Below are 17,593 nucleotides of genomic sequence, written 5' to 3' on the forward strand. Positions count from 1 at the left end.
TGATGTAAGAGAATACATCTTCCCATTGCTTCATGCAGTATGAGTTGAAGTTTTGTATTGTTACTTGAAACTCCAAAATCCTAATTGCCGGCAGCACTGTCTTGGGGATGGCGAGCCACGCATCCTGGCCAGGGGCCCGCTGGAAGACACTGCTGAGGTTCAGAAGGGCCTGAGGCATCAAGGAGAAATGACATGAGGCCAAGTCAAGGAGGAGAACAGCCACAAACCAGAAGAACAAGCCACAGGTTACCTGGCAGAACCCTAGGCCCAGGAGCGGAGGAGCTCAGGGGCCAGATGACACTACCCAAAGCAGATGGCAGCAACCGGGATCCCAGGGCAGCTCCCAGCCTGAGGCTTCTCCCCTCGGTCACAAGGTCACTGCCACCCCTTCCCATTTCCACAGACCCAGGTGCCCTCTTGGGAACAGCAAGCTGAGGAAGAGGAAACATAAAAGACTGGGTTGCTCTCCCCATTCCCCTCCCCAGAAAACTGTTTAAACACGAAGAAACCTAAACTCCAAAAACTGGCAAATTAAAGGAGTTCCAAACCACCTCCGTCCTCTTCCTGAAACCCATCCTTTCCAGCCACCCAGCAATTGAGGTTTGCAGGGAAGATTAGATACCTTTAGAAAAAAAAGAGGCGAGACCTTCTGCTGCCGCACTGAAATAGCATATGTAACCTTAGGCTCCACAATATAAGGCCTACGGAAGTCTCAAGTGGTGTCACTCTAAACCCCTACTGGTCATCGCAGTTCTGTTCCACAGCGGCTGGCACATGTCTGGCCTACCTGCTGCCGCTTTCCCCCACTGAGACCATGGCAGGGATCACTGATTGATCATCACACCTTCCTCCTCCGAGCTCACATAAGGCCTCAGATGCCTTCTCATCACATGCTGCATGAAACCACTACCAAGTCATCAGAGCTGGGAAATATATGGAAACGATTTGCAAACAGCAATTTGACGAACGCCAGGAATCAAGATCCTTGCCTTCATTTCTTATTAGAAGGTAGTACTGGTGTAGCAGAGGCTCCAAGGCTCATTCTGCAGGATACCAGTGCTCCTCCAATACAGAGAGCAAAGCCTATGGAAGTCAACTCTGCTTAAGGCAATCTGGATTTTCATACTGACTCCTTTTAGCTCAGCAACAAGCAAGCCTTTTATTCCCCTTTCCTCCCACCTTGTCCCTAGGCATCATAAAGCACACGGGCGCTCCTTCCAGGCTTTCAACTGTTTCCAGAACCCTAAGTAACACCACTGTTTTCAAGACACCTTGCAGCAGCCAAAGTTCAGCCTTCCTGGTGTGGGCTTTCCCTAGCTCTCGGTGTGGTTGAACATCTGACAGCCATTCGGTGGAATAAGTGAAGGGATTAGAACAAGAAACACAGCCTCTTGTTGACTTTTCTGCTGATGCATTGGAAATTCAGTTAGGCTCCCCAAAGCGTGCCGATTCTTACTTAAATGTTAAAAATGCAATTTCTGCAGAAGCCGTCTTGGAAGTTATAAAGAGCAGTCAACACGGGATCCCTAAAGGGAGTCCTCTCTCACTCTTGTCTTTGCCCGGCCACCTTTTAAAATGATACCAGAGTTCTAGAGAAGCCCAGACGGATGGCCTCAGCCAACGAGGTCATCTGTTTACTGCCCAAGACCACCAGGCTGGAGGCTGCACGGGGCTGCCCTGTCACAGCACGGGAAGCTACCTCGCCCAAAGATGCCTTCGCAGGAACACCTCATTCCAAGGGGGTCAGATTCTACCCTCTCTACTGAAATCTGTAGTCCTTCTACAACCCACATGGTCAGGTTCTTGAGCATATTAATCTGAAAATCTTTATACATCTCCTGACCCTTCCATAACTCTGAAAGCTACACACAGACCTAGACACCATCTGGGAGAATTTCCCAGCCAATGGGCATGTCCCCAAGGCAGAAGCCTCCTGAGCTGGTCAAGGGCGTGACTTTGGGGTCAGATGGCCAAGTTTGAATCTTATAGCTCCCTCCTTCTAGCTGCGTGCGACCTGGGACGGGTTTCTCCGTCTTTTTGAGCCTCAGTGTCTATATCTCTAAAGAACATCATAGTAAAACTGGCTACTTGGGTTTTTAGGGTAACTGAGCAGAGCTGGGGGGAAGAGTCTCTGTTCTTGGTTCTGGCATCCCTGCTCTTCCACCTCCGCTCATATACATAGGTCACCTGCTCTCCCACCTCCGCTCATACACATAGGTCACCTGCTCTCCCACCTCCGCTCATACACATAGGTCACCTGCTCTCCCACCTCCGCGCATACACATAGGTCACCTGCTCTCCCACCTCCGCTCATACACATAGGTCACCTGCTCTCCCACCTCCGCTCATACACATAGGTCACCTGCTCTCCCACCTCCGCTCATACACATAGGTCACCTGCTCTCCCACCTCCGCTCATACACATAGGTCACCTGCTCTCCCACCTCCGCTCATACACATAGGTCACCTGCTCTCCCACCTCCGCTCATACACATAGGTCACCTGCTCTCCCACCTCTGCTCATACACATAGGTCACCTGTTCTCCCACCTCCGCTCATACACATAGGTCACCTGCTCTCCCACCTCCGCTCATACACATAGGTCAGGAAATCTTCCAAAAAGAAAACCCGGCCTCACTTCGTTGTCGTTCCTTTCTGAAGGGGGACAGGGTTGCTCTGAAGGGGAGGGAGGAACATCTGTTTGTAGGAAACCCGGAGACCGTCTCAACCTCGTGGGACAGCTGGGCGCGCAGCTAATAAATGAAGGCCCCGCTTGAGCTCCCAGGAGCGGCGATGCTGCAGCTGTTGACGGACCGCGCTGGAGCGGGGGCCTCCCCTGTGCCCGCTCAGCCGCGTGGAGCCTGGGGCAGGGTTCCTGGTGGCCAGGGAGGCCCGAACCCGGGGTGCTGTCGAGTTATGCTCCTGCACAATGAGGTTTTCACACAGGCCTCTTAACTGCGACCCGGGAACCAGCTGAACCGATGCCCTCCGGCTGCGGGAGAGGCGTGGGTCGCATGACCGCCTCCCACCCGGTCCACCCAGGACCCCGCGTGGGCAGCGCAGCTGCGTTTCCCCCAGGCCAGTGCAGTGACCGTGCCCCCGCCGGGTGCCCGCAGCTGCCAGGCCCCTGTGGCCCCCAATAAGGAAGGGCGGGGAAGCGGGGACGAAGCAAGGCGAGCTTTAAATGCGTGTGTAATCCGAGCTGATCCCCAGGAAGACAGTCCGCGCTGCTGTCCTCTTCCTTAAACCTCGGGAAGGCAGAGGCTGAGCTTCGCGCAGGCGGGGCAGGCGGGCGGCAGCTGCCGGGATCCAGCTCCAGGGCCTGGGCGCAGACACTGGACCCCGAGAGCGGGCCGGGAGGGAAGGGGGCATGTGGGCCCGCCCCTCATTTTCCAGACCATGAAACCAAGGCACGACTGCTGTCCTCGCGGGGGAGTGGGCCCGGGAGCCCACTGTCCCGCCTCTCTCCCGTCCCCTTCCCACGAGCCTTTCCCAAACTGCGCTCCACGGAACACACGCTACCGGGGAGCCGGGGTGAGGGCAGTTCTGTAAAAATGGACTCTGATCAAGAGGCTGAAACTGGGAAGGAAAGGCCGCCTCGCACAGGCTGCCATCCCCAGCCAGCGGTGGCTCAAGCCCTGGGGCCTGCGCTGGGGGTAACAGGAAGCCTGGAGGCCCGAGCTCAGCTCTGGGCTCGCAGTGTCAGGGCCACTCCGACCGCCCCCAGTCTCCGTTCTCAGCGCCGCCCGCTCCAGCCGCTCCAGGAATCCTGCTCCCTCACCCTATCTCACGCAAAGGCAGCTGCCCCTGCGTTTCTCTGTGTTTTTCCCAAACATCTCAAAGCCTCCCTCCCCTTAAGTCTCATTGGCCAGAAGGGCTGAGTCAGGTGCTCACCCTGTACTGATGACTGGCAAAGGGGACTACAGGGCCTATGACTGCCAAAGAAACAGGACGATTCGCCCACTGGGGCTGGGCCCGGTCTTTCTTTCTTTCTCTTTTTTTTTTAAATTGACATCGAGTCTTGCTCTAGAGTTGCCAAGAGTACAGTGGCTCAATCTCCGCTCACTGCAACCTTCACCTCAAGTGATTCTCCTGCCTCAGCCTCCCCAGAAGCTGGGATTATAGGTGCCTGACACCACTCCCAGCTAATTTTTGTATTTTTAGTAGTGACGAGGTTGCACCATGTTGGCCAGACTGGTCTCAAACTTCTGACCTCAGCTGATCGGCCCGTCTCAGCCTCCCAAAGTGCTGGGATTACAGGCGTGAGCCACTGCAGCTGGCCCTGTGTTTCTTGAACAAGATCATAGTTCTGATCTCAAAAAAAAGGAGAAACAGCTATTCAGAAGCCACCAATGGGGTCTGCCACGACAGTTTTTCACTTTGGGTCTTCTGAGTGCCTTTCCATGTGCATGTGCACCGTCCATCTCAAGAGGTGAAGTTCGCTTCCTAAACTCAGTTGGCCACAGAACCCCTGAGCATCTCCTGAGACTTGTGTTCTGTGAACACACTTTGGGAAGCATGTTCCTCTCAGGGTTTCCCTTCTTAATTTGTGTGACATCACTTTTAGGCTAGACAGAAACCTTCTCTTCAGCCTTGAGTAAATACAATTTCCATAAATGTCTGTCTCCTTGTTTTTTTAAGTCACTCCCTGTCCAAGTCAAACCTGGATTCTGAATGACAATTTTCTGTTTCAGCCAAAAGCTTTGCATTTAGACATTTATCCCCAAATATTTTCAGTCCCTACAAAACTCTTCAAAGTTTTAAAGCGTGCGCACGCGCGCGCGCGCGCACACACACACACACACACACACACACGATGAAGGCCTGAAATTCCAGCAGCTGTTCTAAAATGTTCTAACAATTGCATCCACCCATGAATACCATGTTCACCCTTACAGGAGGTGCTGTGTGTTTCTGTGTTTTCTAACTAATTAGATGCTTAAGGTTCCTTTCTTCCAGGAGCCTGAACATGGTGTACACTCAAAACTAGCTGCTACAAGTTCTGTAGCTCAGGATTAAAGGAAAACTTAGGTTTGCACTGAATTTGCAAAGTGTTCTCATTCTCCGCATGATCATTCTGAACTGCTGTAGCTACCACTTCCAGAGTGGTGTCCAGGAGCTGCGCAAAGCATCTCGCCTGCGTTATATCCACTCTTTTTTTTCTTTTTGAGATGGAGTCTCACTCTGTCGCCAGGCTGGAGTGCAGTGGTGCACAACCTTGGCTCACTGCAACCTCTGCCTCCCAGGTTCAAGCGATTCTCCTGCCTCAGCCTCCTGAGTAGCTGGGATTACAGGTGTGCGCCACCACGCCTGGCTAATTTTTGTATTTTTAGTAGAGACGGGGTTTCACCATGTTGGCCAGGATGCTCTCAATCTCTTGACCTCGTCCGTGATCCACCTGCCTCGGCCTCCCCAAGTGCTGGGGTTATAGGCGTGAGCCACCGCACCCAGCCCGTTATATCCATTCTTATACGAAGCTGTGAGACAGGCATTCCTATCATCTATCATCCCCAGTTTTACAAATGAGAACAGAGTTTGGGGAGGCAAACCCAGGCCGGTCTTATTCTGAAGCCTATGTTCCCAACACTAGCTCATTGTAAGATTATCTGCCAGTTTCTGGGGGAAACTTGGGTGAAACCTTTCTTCTTAGGAAGTGAACCTGGCTGCGCCACCTCCCTTTATGAAGCTGTAACCACATAACTAGTAAACTTCGCTCATTGTATAAAACTTCTATTTTTTTAAGTCTAGACTTGACACAAATTGCAAAAAGTGTAACCAAGCTCTCCCTGGGAAGATCTGGTGTGAGTGTGTGTGTGAGAGAGTGTGTGTGTGTGAGTGTGTGTGTGAGAGAGTGTGTGTGAGAGTGTGTGTGTGAGTGTGTGTGTATGTGTGAGTGTTCGTGTGTGTGAGTGTATGTGTGAGAGTGTGTGTGTGTGAGAGTGTGTGTGTATGTGTGAGAGTGTGTGTGAGTGTGTGTATGTGTGTGTGTGAGTGTATGTGTGTGTGCGTGTGTGAGAGTGTGAGTGTGTGAGAGTGTGAGTGTGCATGTGTGTGTGAGTGTGTGAGAGTGTGAGTGTGTATGTGAGTGTGCATGTGTGTGTGTGTATGTGTGAGTGTGTGTGAGTGTGTGTGTGAGTGTGTGTGAGAGAATGTGTGTATATGTGAGTGTGTGTGTATGTGAGTGTGTGTGTGAGTGTGTGTGAGAGAATGTGTGTATGTGAGTGTGTGTGAGTGTGTGTGTGAGTGTGTGTATGTGTGAGTGTGTGTGAGAGTGTGTGTGTGTGTGTGTGTATGTGTGTGTGTATGTGTGTGTGTGAGTGTGTGTATGTGTGAGTGTGTGTGTATGTGAGTGTGAGTGTGAGAGTGTGTGTATGTGTGTATGTGTGAGAGAGTGTGTGAGTGTGTGTGTGTGAGTGTGTGTGAGAGTGTGTGTGTGAGAGAGAGTGTGTGTGAGTGTGTGTGTATGTGAGTGTGTGTGTGTGAGAGAGTGTGTGTGTGAGTGTGTGTGTGAGTGTGTGTGTGAGTGTGTATGTGTGTGTGTGAGTGTGTGTGTGAGAGTGTGTGTGAGTGTGTGTGTGTGAGAGAGTGTGTATGTGAGTGTGTGTGTGTATGTGCATGGGGGGGAGGAAGGAGGGGCAAGAATCACATCGTTCCCCTGATAAGTCAAACTGGCTAATGTACATTAGGAGCAATCTTCTCTGATGTTTGCAAAGCAGGAGAGCACTACTCCCACTTACTAAAAAAATACAAATATGTAAATCCAACGTGTTTTGAACATCTCCTACATGGGACACATAGTGCCATGTGCTGCACTTACTTTTTCCAAGTTCTTGCAACCATCCTGAAACGTGGGTGTCATTGCTCCAATTTAATAAATCAGGAAACCACAGTTTCAAGAACTTAATCAAGTAAGCCGACGTCACAAAGCTAGATTTGGCAATAAACAAGATGAAGTTGAAAAACAAGTTGATTACAGAAAGAAGAGTCCTGGCATAGGTTTGAACTGGCCACAGGACTTAAAGCCGCCACCTTCTCCTACCAGGTACGGTGGACTCTCTGAGGCACTGGCTAGCAGAAAAGGGCCAAGACATGAGGTTTGAACAGTGATGCTGTGACCTCTTCAGCTTGGGGGCAAGACGGCAGGATCAGCCTGGCCTGGAACATTTCTGTACGTTCAGGCCACGACACTGGAATCTCTGAAGGGTCACTTGCTTCCTTGGTTGCCCATCTGCAAAAAAGGGCACTCGTCGCTGCCTGCTTGTCCAGGTGATGAGGTGCTTGCCCTGTGAATTAACAAGGTTTATAAGTCACTGTGCGCGCCGCTGAGAAAGGTGCCGTTCCCCCCGAAGCGCTGTTTGACTGTTGCTCTTTTTGCTTTTGTTATGCAGCCGGTATTATTAAAATATAGTCTGAAACGTCAGCTTAAATTAAAAGATCCTTTCAATGGATCATTTAAAATGCCCATTGTCTTGATTTCTGGAGAAACTTGTTTGTGCCACAAAATCTCTTAAAGTAAAAAAAAAAAAGAAAAGAAAAGAAAAAACAGAAGTAAACTCAAGTCGACTTGGTGAAATAAAAGAGAATGTCTTTTCATACGGCCATGCTCAGGGTTGGCTGCTTTTAAGATGTTTCAAGGGATTTTCTTTCTTTCTTTTTTTTCCTTCTTCCCAAACTACCTTCTTTGTTTAGGGATCCCTATTTGCCCTCCTGCCTTTTCTACAGTGTCACTTATTGTTTTGCCGGAGACTCACTGAATGTGAGGACACAAAGGGACAATGAGGCTGTTACCCGAGGCAAGAAGCCACCTGCATGCATTTAGAGAGGCTCCTTCTCATATGTTCCGCAGTTTGTACCAAAGGCATTAACAGGAGAGCCACCAGCAGCTCCCTTACTCAGGGGGAGCGGGGAGGGGTTAGCCCATCAGTGTGTTACTTAGTGTGTTACTCAGGGGAGCGGGGAGGGGTTAGCCCATCAGTGTGTCACTCAGTGTCCCTTACTCAGGGGAACGGGGAGGGGGTTAGCCCATCAGTGTGTTCCTCAGTGTTCCTTACTCAGGGGGAGCGGGGAGGGGTTAGCCCATCAGTGTGTCACTCAGTGTCCCTTACTCAGGGGGAGCGGGGAGGGGGTTAGCCCATCAGTGTGTTACTCAGTGTCCCTTACTCAGGGGGAGCGGGGAGGGGGTTAGCCCATCAGTGTGTTCCTCAGTGTCCCTTACTCAGGGGAACGGGGAGGGGGTTAGCCCATCAGTGTGTCCCTCAGTGTCCCTTACTCAGGGGAACGGGGAGGGGTTAGCCCATCAGTGTGTCACTCAGTGTCCCTTACTCAGGGGAATGGGGAGGGGGTTAGCCCATCAGTGTGTCACTCAGTGTCCCTTATTCAGGGGGAACGGGGAGGGGGTTAGCCCATCAGTGTGTCACTCAGTGTTCCTTACTCAGGGGGAGCGGGGAGGGGTTAGCCCATCAGTGTGTTACTTAGTGTGTTACTCAGGGGAACGGGGAGGGGGTTAGCCCATCAGTGTGTTACTCAGTGTTCCTTACTCAGGGGAATGGGGAGGGGGTTAGCCCATCAGTGTGTTACTCAGTGTCCCTTACTCAGGGGAACGGGGAGGGGGTTAGCCCATCAGTGTGTTACTCAGTGTCCCTTACTCAGGGGGAACGGGGAGGGGTTAGCCCATCAGTGTGTTCCTCAGTGTTCCTTACTCAGGGGGAACGGGGAGGGGGTTAGCCCATCAGTGTGTTCCTCAGTGTTCCTTACTCAGGGGGAACGGGGAGGGGTTAGCCCATCAGTGTGTCACTCAGTGTCCCTTACTCAGGGGAATGGGGAGGGGGTTAGCCCATCAGTGTGTCACTCAGTGTCCCTTATTCAGGGGGAACGGGGAGGGGGTTAGCCCATCAGTGTGTCACTCAGTGTGTTACTCAGGAGAAACGGGGAGGGGGTTAGCCCATCAGTGTGTTACTCAGTGTTCCTTACTCAGGGGGAACGGGGAGGGGGTTAGCCCATCAGTGTGTCACTCAGTGTCCCTTACTTAGGGGGAATAGGGAGGGGGTTAGCCCATCAGTGTGTTGCTTAGTGTGTTACTCAGGGGGAACGGGGAGGGGGTTAGCCCATCAGTGTGTCACTCAGTGTCCCTTACTCAGGGGGAACGGGGAGGGGGTTAGCCCATCAGTGTGTCACTCAGTGTCCCTTACTCAGGGGGAATAGGGAGGGGGTTAGCCCATCAGTGTGTTACTTAGTGTGTTACTCAGGGGGAACGGGGAGGGGGTTAGCCCATCAGTGTGTTACTTAGTGTGTTACTCAGGAGAAACGGGGAGGGGGTTAGCCCATCAGTGTGTTACTCAGTGTGTTACTCAGGGGGAACGGGGAGGGGTTAGCCCATCAGTGTGTTACTCAGTGTCCCTTACTCAGGGGGAACGGGGAGGGGGTTAGCCCATCAGTGTGTCACTCAGTGTCCCTTACTCAGGGGGAATAGGGAGGGGGTTAGCCCATCAGTGTGTTACTTAGTGTGTTACTCAGGAGAAACGGGGAGGGGGTTAGCCCATCAGTGTGTTACTCAGTGTTCCTTACTCAGGGGAGCGGGGAGGGGGTTAACCCGTCAGTGTGTTACTTAGTGTGTTACTCAGGAGAAACGGGGAGGGGGTTAGCCCATCAGTGTGTTACTCAGTGTCCCTTGCTCAGGAGGAACGGGGAGGGGTTAGCCCATCAGTGTGTTACTCAGTGTGTTACTCAGGAGGAACGGGGAGGGGTTAGCCCATCAGTGTGTTACTTAGTGTGTTACTCAGGAGGAACAGGGAGGGGTTAGCCCATCAGTGTGTTACTCAGGGGGAACGGGGAGGGGGTTAGCCCATCAGTGTGTTACTTAGTGTGTTACTCAGGAGGAACGGGGAGGGGTTAGCCCATCAGTGTGTCACTCAGTGTCCCTTACTCAGGGGGAGCGGGGAGGGGGTTAGCCCATCAGTGTGTTACTTAGTGTGTTACTCAGGGGGAGCGGGGAGGGGGTTAGCCCATCAGTGTGTTACTCAGTGTGTTACTCAGGGGGAGCGGGGAGGGGTTAGCCCATCAGTGTGTTACTTAGTGTGTTACTCAGGGGATCGGGGAGGGGGTTAGCCCATCAGTGTGTTACTTAGTGTGTTACTCAGGAGAAACGGGGAGGGGGTTAGCCCATCAGTGTGTTACTTAGTGTGTTACTCAGGAGAAACGGGGAGGGGGTTAGCCCATCAGTGTGTTACTCAGTGTGTTACTCAGGGGGAACAGGGAGGGGGTTAGCCCATCAGTGTGTTACTTAGTGTGTTACTCAGGGGGAACGGGGAGGGGGTTAGCCCATCGGTGTGTTACTCAGTGTCCCTTGCTCAGGAGGAACGGGGAGGGGTTAGCCCATCAGTGTGTTACTTAGTGTCCCTTGCTCAGGAGGAACGGGGAGGGGTTAGCCCATCAGTGTGTTACTCAGTGTCCCTTGCTCAGGAGGAACGGGGAGGGGTTAGCCCATCAGTGTGTTACTTAGTGTGTTACTCAGGAGGAACAGGGAGGGGTTAGCCCATCAGTGTGTTACTCAGTGTGTTACTCAGGGGGAGCGGGGAGGGGGTTAGCCCATCAGTGTGTTACTCAGTGTCCCTTGCTCAGGAGGAACGGGGAGGGGTTAGCCCATCAGTGTGTTACTCAGTGTGTTATTCAGGAGGAACGGGGAGGGGGTTAGCCCATCAGTGTGTTACTTAGTGTGTTACTCAGGAGGAACGGGGAGGGGTTAGCCCATCAGTGTGTTACTTAGTGTGTTACTCAGGAGGAACAGGGAGGGGTTAGCCCATCAGTGTGTTACTCAGTGTGTTACTCAGGGGGAACGGGGAGGGGGTTAGCCCATCAGTGTGTTACTTAGTGTGTTACTCAGGGGAACGGGGAGGGGGTTAGCCCATCAGTGTGTTACTTAGTGTGTTACTCAGGAGGAACGGGGAGGGGTTAGCCCATCAGTGTGTTACTCAGTGTCCCCTGCTCAGGAGGAACGGGGAGGGGGTTAGCCCATCAGCTCCCAAACTGATGAGTCCTGAGGAAGCCCTAGGAAGAGGCACCTGAATTATTATTATTCTTATTATTAACTCAGTCCTCTTCTACTACAAAGGCATTGCAAAGAAATAGCAAAGCAATTGATCTATCCTGATTCACACCAGGTGCATCTGATAATAACATATTTTCTCAAGACCAGCCTGACCAACATTTAGTCTCTAGTAAAAATACAAAATTAGCCGGGTGTAGTGGTGCATGCCTGTAATCCCACCTACTCGGGAGGCTGAGGCAGGAGAATTGCTTGAACCCGGCAGGCAGAGGTTGCGGTGAGCCGAGATCACGCCATTGCACTCCAGCCTGGGCAATAAGACCAAAACTCTGTCTCAAAAATAAATAAATAAATAAATAAATAAATAACGTATTTTCAAGGGCATAAAGAGGCCAGTAGTGTCACTTAGGCCAGATGGCTGGGGCAGATGCGTTCAGCAACCTTCCCATCATTATTGACAAGCTTTACTGCTCTTACCTAGAAAGTGAAGACAATGTGAATAATTCAACACGTGTTGTTCCTGACAGGAAATGCTAGCTAAGGAGACTGCAGGCTTTTTTGTTTTTCAGCCAAACAGTTGGCTTTGTTTTGCCCTTTCGCTCCTTATTTTCTCTCCTCTCCTCTTTTTGCTGAATTCTACAGAAATGGCAGTTTGGAAATACTAGGCAGAAAACACTACACAAAGGCCACACACTAAATTTTTTCCAAGGCAAAATAAAAAGGAAAGGATAGCATGGCATGTCTCAACATAATGAAAGACTCATCTGGGCAATGACAAGTTTATCCAAAGTAATATAAACTAGAGTATCAAGAAAGTAAGTGGTGATTGTTGACGTGGAATAAATGGATGAACTATTTAGGCAAGGAATTGGATTGCATCGAACTGGAAAGGTACAGAGAGAGGCAGAGTCTGCACAGTTTGCTCACTTCAGATTTTGCCAAGCATGAAACACACCTGCGAGCTCGAATCATGAGGCGATTGTGTGATGAGTAGGGGCAGGTGGTCTGAGTCCAGCAATGGCATACGGCTCTCAGCACAAACCCTGCAGAGGAGGATGCATTCTAGCACAGGGCCCCAGCCCCCGTCCAAGGTGCTTAGTTACCAAATTCCCGAAAGGACCTCTAATCAGGCAAGGTCAGCTGTAGTGCCACCCCAAAGATCGTGTATCAGCAGGCCCTGTTACAGCTTTCATTGGGAAACTAAGCTGCTTCCCAAATGACTGGTGTCCAGGATGAATCAATGCCCACAGCCATTATGGTGTCTGGTTCATAGGAAGCACTGAATACTCACTGACTCAGTGAATGGTTGGCCAAAACCTCACCATGACCTGCATTGAGATTTAATTATGCTGATGGTTTTATAAAGTGCATGTATCTTAGAACTAGCCCTGTCTCCCTTCATCATTCTATAAGCTATGATATAACTGCTATACTTTGTCACAAAACAAAGGAGGAAATGGAGGGAGGAAGGAAGGAAATTGTCTTCAAAGTTGTTGAACAAAATACTGTGTTTAATTATTCCAGCTAGGGAAGGGGGAGGGGAGCCTGCCCAGGCGGTCATGCCAGTGAGCTGGGCCACCAGGGCCAGGACTCTCTCTGACTCATATTCAGATTGGGGGTAACCCGGGGGGGGCTCCAGCCCGAGGCACCAGAAGCCGTGTATTAAGACCTAGACAGAAGCCAGAACATAAAGGGGCAGAGAAACGCAGGGAGTCGGGGCACTGGGTGTGGGAGAAGCAAGTCAGGATATGAAGAACCAAAGGAGTCCTGAAGGAAAGCTGAGGAAAGAAGAGCGATGGGCAAAACCAAGTCCTTGGGACAGACCCGCTGTGAATTTCAAAAATAGTTTAAAAAATAATCGCTCTTTTTCTCCCTAAACCTATTTTCTCACAACATTATTAATGTTTTCAAGTATACAGAGAAGTTGAACATTTTACACTAAACATACCAACTACCTAGATTTCCCAATGATCATTCCAGCATGCCTGCTTCTCATGTATCCATTCATCTACCCATTCTTCTCTCCTTCTATCAATCCTTTCCAGTTTTTGATATTTTCTTTTCCAGCATTATCTTATGAAAACACAGTCTTATTGTTAATGCTCGTGATTTTTGTTATTTATATCAAGGTGAGTGTAGGAGGGGTGGCTAGCTCTCCAACAATATATATCCTCCCCTTTATCCATAGTAATTGAGTTTTAAAATATGGACATAGAAATTTAGTATAAAGACTACATTTCCCAGCTCATTTGCAGCTCACACAGCAGGTGTAGCCATGTGACTACGTTCTGGCCAATTAAATATAAGAGGAAGTATCATGAGACAGCTTCTCGGACCCTTGTCTAAGGTGCAGCATGCCAGGGCCAGTGCCCCATTTGCCCTCTTTTTCCTCTCTTCCTCCATTCTGCTACCTGGAACACGGATGTGGCCATCTTGGACCATGAGGATGAAGATGGCAGCCTAGGGATGGCATTGTGGAGCCCTGAACTGGGGAAGCCTGGGGCCCTGAAGGCTGTGTACAACAGGGCCACCACAACAGTCCTGAGCTGCTTACCCCTGAACTAAATTTACATGAGAAGACAATAGCCATCTTTCTTATTTAAGCTGTTATTTGTGGCATTCTGTCACTTGCTACTAAACTTAATTCTAACCAATGCAACGAGACTTAAAACTCTCCATCAGTACAAAGAGCTTATAAAGAAAAACAACGAACAAATCCTAATGCCTCCCCAGCCCCGCTCCCGAGGCAAACCCTTTTAAGTGGCTATTTCCACATCTCTAAACAATATGTTTCTATTTTTAGGCACTGTCTATTGACTTCGGCTCCCTTGAGCCTCTCCACGACTTCTCCTTAATTCTTCCCGCCAATAAAGCTTCATCACCATTTCAGTCTCTCTGTTGTTCCTGTCGGTCAATGTAGTTTTATTTACTCCATTATTTCTCTTTCCATCGACTAAAGATGAAACCTCTTGTGTCCCTGCTTTGTAAGAGCAATATTTCTATAATATTGCTTAATAATTATACCTTCAATTATTCCTACTTCTACTCCTCTGTCTTCTGTCATCTCAGTCCCTATAGTTTTTACGTTTACACTGTCAGTGTCGCTGGCACATACATCCTTTGGCTGACAGCTTCACTACAGAGTGAGCGGAGGGCACCCTGAAATGCCAGAATGTGGGAGGCGTTGCTCTGCTGCATCAAATCCCAGCTTAGGTGCTCTAATTGGTTTGTAGCCCTACAACCTCCAATCTAGAACTCACACAGAATACCGTAATTGTGTGTTTACATGTGCATCACATTCACACTCTTTATTCTCAGCCACACGCATATGGAGCTGTAATGACCTACCAAAGCGTTTTGAGTGACAAGACTGAGCCAGAACCCAGGTAACTTACTTCGTATTCATCGCTACTGAGCATTTCTTGATGATTCAGTGCTTGAGGAACAATATGGCAGGTTTTCCCATCATCCAATATGCTCTGTCACTTCTTAGCAGATTAAAGCTGAGTTTGCATAGGCACACTTGACACGCTGCACTTCCTCCAGGCTCTGGAGGCTCCAACAACCCGGAAGACCCCCGGTTAATACCATCCATATCTGAGCTGGAGAACCACGGCTTGGCAGAGTTAGATTCAGGCTGAGAGCACAGAGTGCCCACCATGAATATCTGTTTGGTGGATCACAGAGGGAAGCTGTTGAAATCACAAGATACTGCTCCAGACATGCTGTTGGTTCAATGCATGTTTTCTCTACAGAGAAACAGATGAGAATGCAGAAACACATGTTCAGATACATTTGGTCGAAAAGAATGGCAGCCCTGTCATGCATATTCTTGGCACAAAAATCCAAAACCATAATAAACACAAGAAGCAGATGTTTATAAGAATCATTTGTAGCTTGGAGCTATCAAATTGAGGATGGAGATGAAAACTATAAAAGTGTTTTTTAAGTGTACTGATAAGCCTTCTCTACATTGTTTCATGCCAGTTTAAATCTGTCTGACTTTATATTGCAGTTTTCAACCACCCAACTGGAGGTTTTAGGGTGATAAATTTGGAGATTTTGGAAGGTGATTGCATCCATCCTTTTTAACCAAGTCAAGGTCACATCTAAAACACCTCAGAAAGTCCGTAGTCCAACGGTACCTCTTGGTAATACCGTTACATTGAAACAATTGGCAGTAGAGATTAATGAGAACAGCTCATATAAGAAAATAGAAAAAAGAGTAGAAAATCAATGAAGTGACCCCATAGTGAATGAGCAAGGAATTCACATAGCAGAGAAAAATCCCAGACAGAACCAGATTTTCCCAGTAAAGACACTGAGGTGCTGACGCGCCAGTCCCCAAACTGTACTTTCTTCTACAGTCCCACAGTCAGTGTGCCCACCATGCCGCAGCGCCCTGCACAACGCCCCAGTGAACCCCAGGTCCCTGTCTTTGCTGGCCTCCTAACACAATACCCTCTTTGCCATCCAGATCACAGGGTCCTCAGTGGTCAGTGGCTTCGTTCCCCCCGCCGTCATCAGCTGTCATTTCTGCCTTGACATTTCCCACTCTCCTTTATGTGCCCAACACTGTCTTCCTTGCTGGGTGGACGACGATATTCCCATCCCTCCTAATCTACCCCTTTGATTGCCTTCTTGTCCCCCTAACATGCTCTCTTTCTGCCTTTAATAATGAAATCCCCACATTTTTGCTGGTCATAGGACAACGTAGCATTAAGACTACATTTCCCAGCCTCCTTTTCTAGTTGTGCTCATGTCACTCAGTTAAGGTAGGAAGCTGGGTAAGTTCCAGGCCATGGCCTTCAAAAGAGCGGTTGCGCCTTCCCTCACTCTTTTCTCCTTCGTACCTGCTGGACTATGAAGCCATCATTCATGTGAAGGAACCACCTGGACCAAAGGAATCCCCTAGGAGAAGGTGGAGTAACAAGGCGGACAGCCTGGCTCCCTGCCCCATGGAGCCACTGCTGTAGCTCTGGATCACCTGCTCCATCCCTGAGTAAGAGAAATGAACTTGCCTCTCAGCCACCGCATTGAGTCTCTTTGTTATTGCGGTCCATCCTGTATCTGAACGCAGCACTATTCCCATCACTTTTCACCATGCAGGCTACCTGCTCCAAAGGCCAAGACTCCGCTCCCACACCCCTGGCACCCCGTGGAACCGCTCCTCTGTGACCCTCAACAAAGTCCCAGCTTTCCCCGTGTTCACTTTCCTTTTGTGCGCTGCAGCTGGAGTTCTCGGGACTAGAGCAGTGGGTAGGACTTGGTCAGGCTGCTGCTTCATTAGAGGAAACCAAAAGGCATTCTGGATCTTGTGGGGGAAGAGTAACTCCTGGTAGGTTCTTAGTTGTAATGAACCCCTGTTACAAAGGACACATAAACAAGAGAAAAACAAACAGAAGTTGATTAATATGTGTATTTTATATATACATGGGAGATACCCAGAGAACTGTCCTGAATCATTCTCCAAGAAGTGGCCTTGACCCCCAGCTTACGTAAGATCTTCAACAAAGAATAGTACATTTTTAGAGAAGGGACAAAACAAAGGAAAAGGACTGTAAGTCTCTGCGGGCAACCTGCGGGAAGGCAAACCCATGGTGGATAAAGGCTGGCTCGACAGCCGGTGAAGTAGAGACCTCTGTATCACCTCCAGGCCGATGAGAGTCTAAAGCAGCCTTCAGTGGTCGACCTTTGTTCTCCTGGGCAGGAATACTCTTTGTCTCTGTAAATCTATGTCCCGCTTTTAGACAAACAGAGGGAAGACTGAGGGGTGCCTGCATCTGCTTCTTAATCATTTTCAGCTGAACAGTCCTTCGTATTTGGGGATGGCATATTCTGATCTCCCAGGAGCTCGTAGAAGGTATTCAGTAAACGCTTGTCAGATGAATGCATGACCAAGAGAAAGTCCCACCACTAGGTGCAAAGGAACTCATAGGTGGGAATTTTCTCTCTCAAATTCCTTAAAATAATTATCAACACCATTATCTTACGTTCATTTAATCAACGTGCAAGATATCATATTGGTAAGCAATGTGTGAACATTGTCTTTTAATCTCACAAGAATCATATCAGCAGATTATTACTATTGTTGTTGTTGTTGTTATACCTGTTTTACAGATGAGGAAACTGGGCTCAGAGAAGCTGAGCTAATTGGCCAAGATAGAACTCAAAGCTCTGTCAGTCTGTCTGCAACGCTACCCGCATCCCTAACCCTTGTGGCAACTGTCATGGTTTAAGGCAAAAACCGATAAGTAAAGAGCACGGAGTAGCCCTTGCTATTCACGCTTGCTGCACTGAGAAGCTTTCCAAAAGCCTGAGGCCTTGAAAGAACACATGGGGCCTGCAGGGCTGATCATGCAGGGACCACCTTTTGCCAACCGAGAATGAATAACCCAGATACCCAGGTTTCTTGATATCTGCAAGTCCAGAAGCACTTTATACTGCTTTCAGATTATTTGTTAAAGCACAACAATTCATATTATGTAGCACTTTACAGTGAATACACGCTCTGACGAACATCAGCCTAATCACAGAACTGTCTTGTCGTTA

At 49.4% G+C, this 17,593-nt stretch overlaps 1 long non-coding RNA gene across 1 annotated transcript in view; it reads right to left on the reverse strand.

Moving 5' to 3' along the window:
* Positions 1 to 6,853: 6,853 nt before the first annotated feature.
* Positions 6,854 to 17,593, reverse strand: part of LOC106993849 (uncharacterized) — a 13,938-nt gene continuing 3,198 nt past the window's right edge. Inside the window, exons 2-3 of the long non-coding RNA XR_003723399.2 lie at positions 14,437 to 16,404; positions 6,854 to 7,283 (exon numbers count right to left, since the gene is read on the reverse strand). This is a non-coding gene — a long non-coding RNA (uncharacterized LOC106993849). The remainder of the gene's footprint in view (positions 7,284 to 14,436; positions 16,405 to 17,593) is intronic.

Source organism: Macaca mulatta, chromosome 15 (assembly GCF_049350105.2).
Source record: "Macaca mulatta isolate MMU2019108-1 chromosome 15, T2T-MMU8v2.0, whole genome shotgun sequence".
NCBI classification, from domain to species: Eukaryota; Metazoa; Chordata; class Mammalia; order Primates; family Cercopithecidae; genus Macaca; species Macaca mulatta.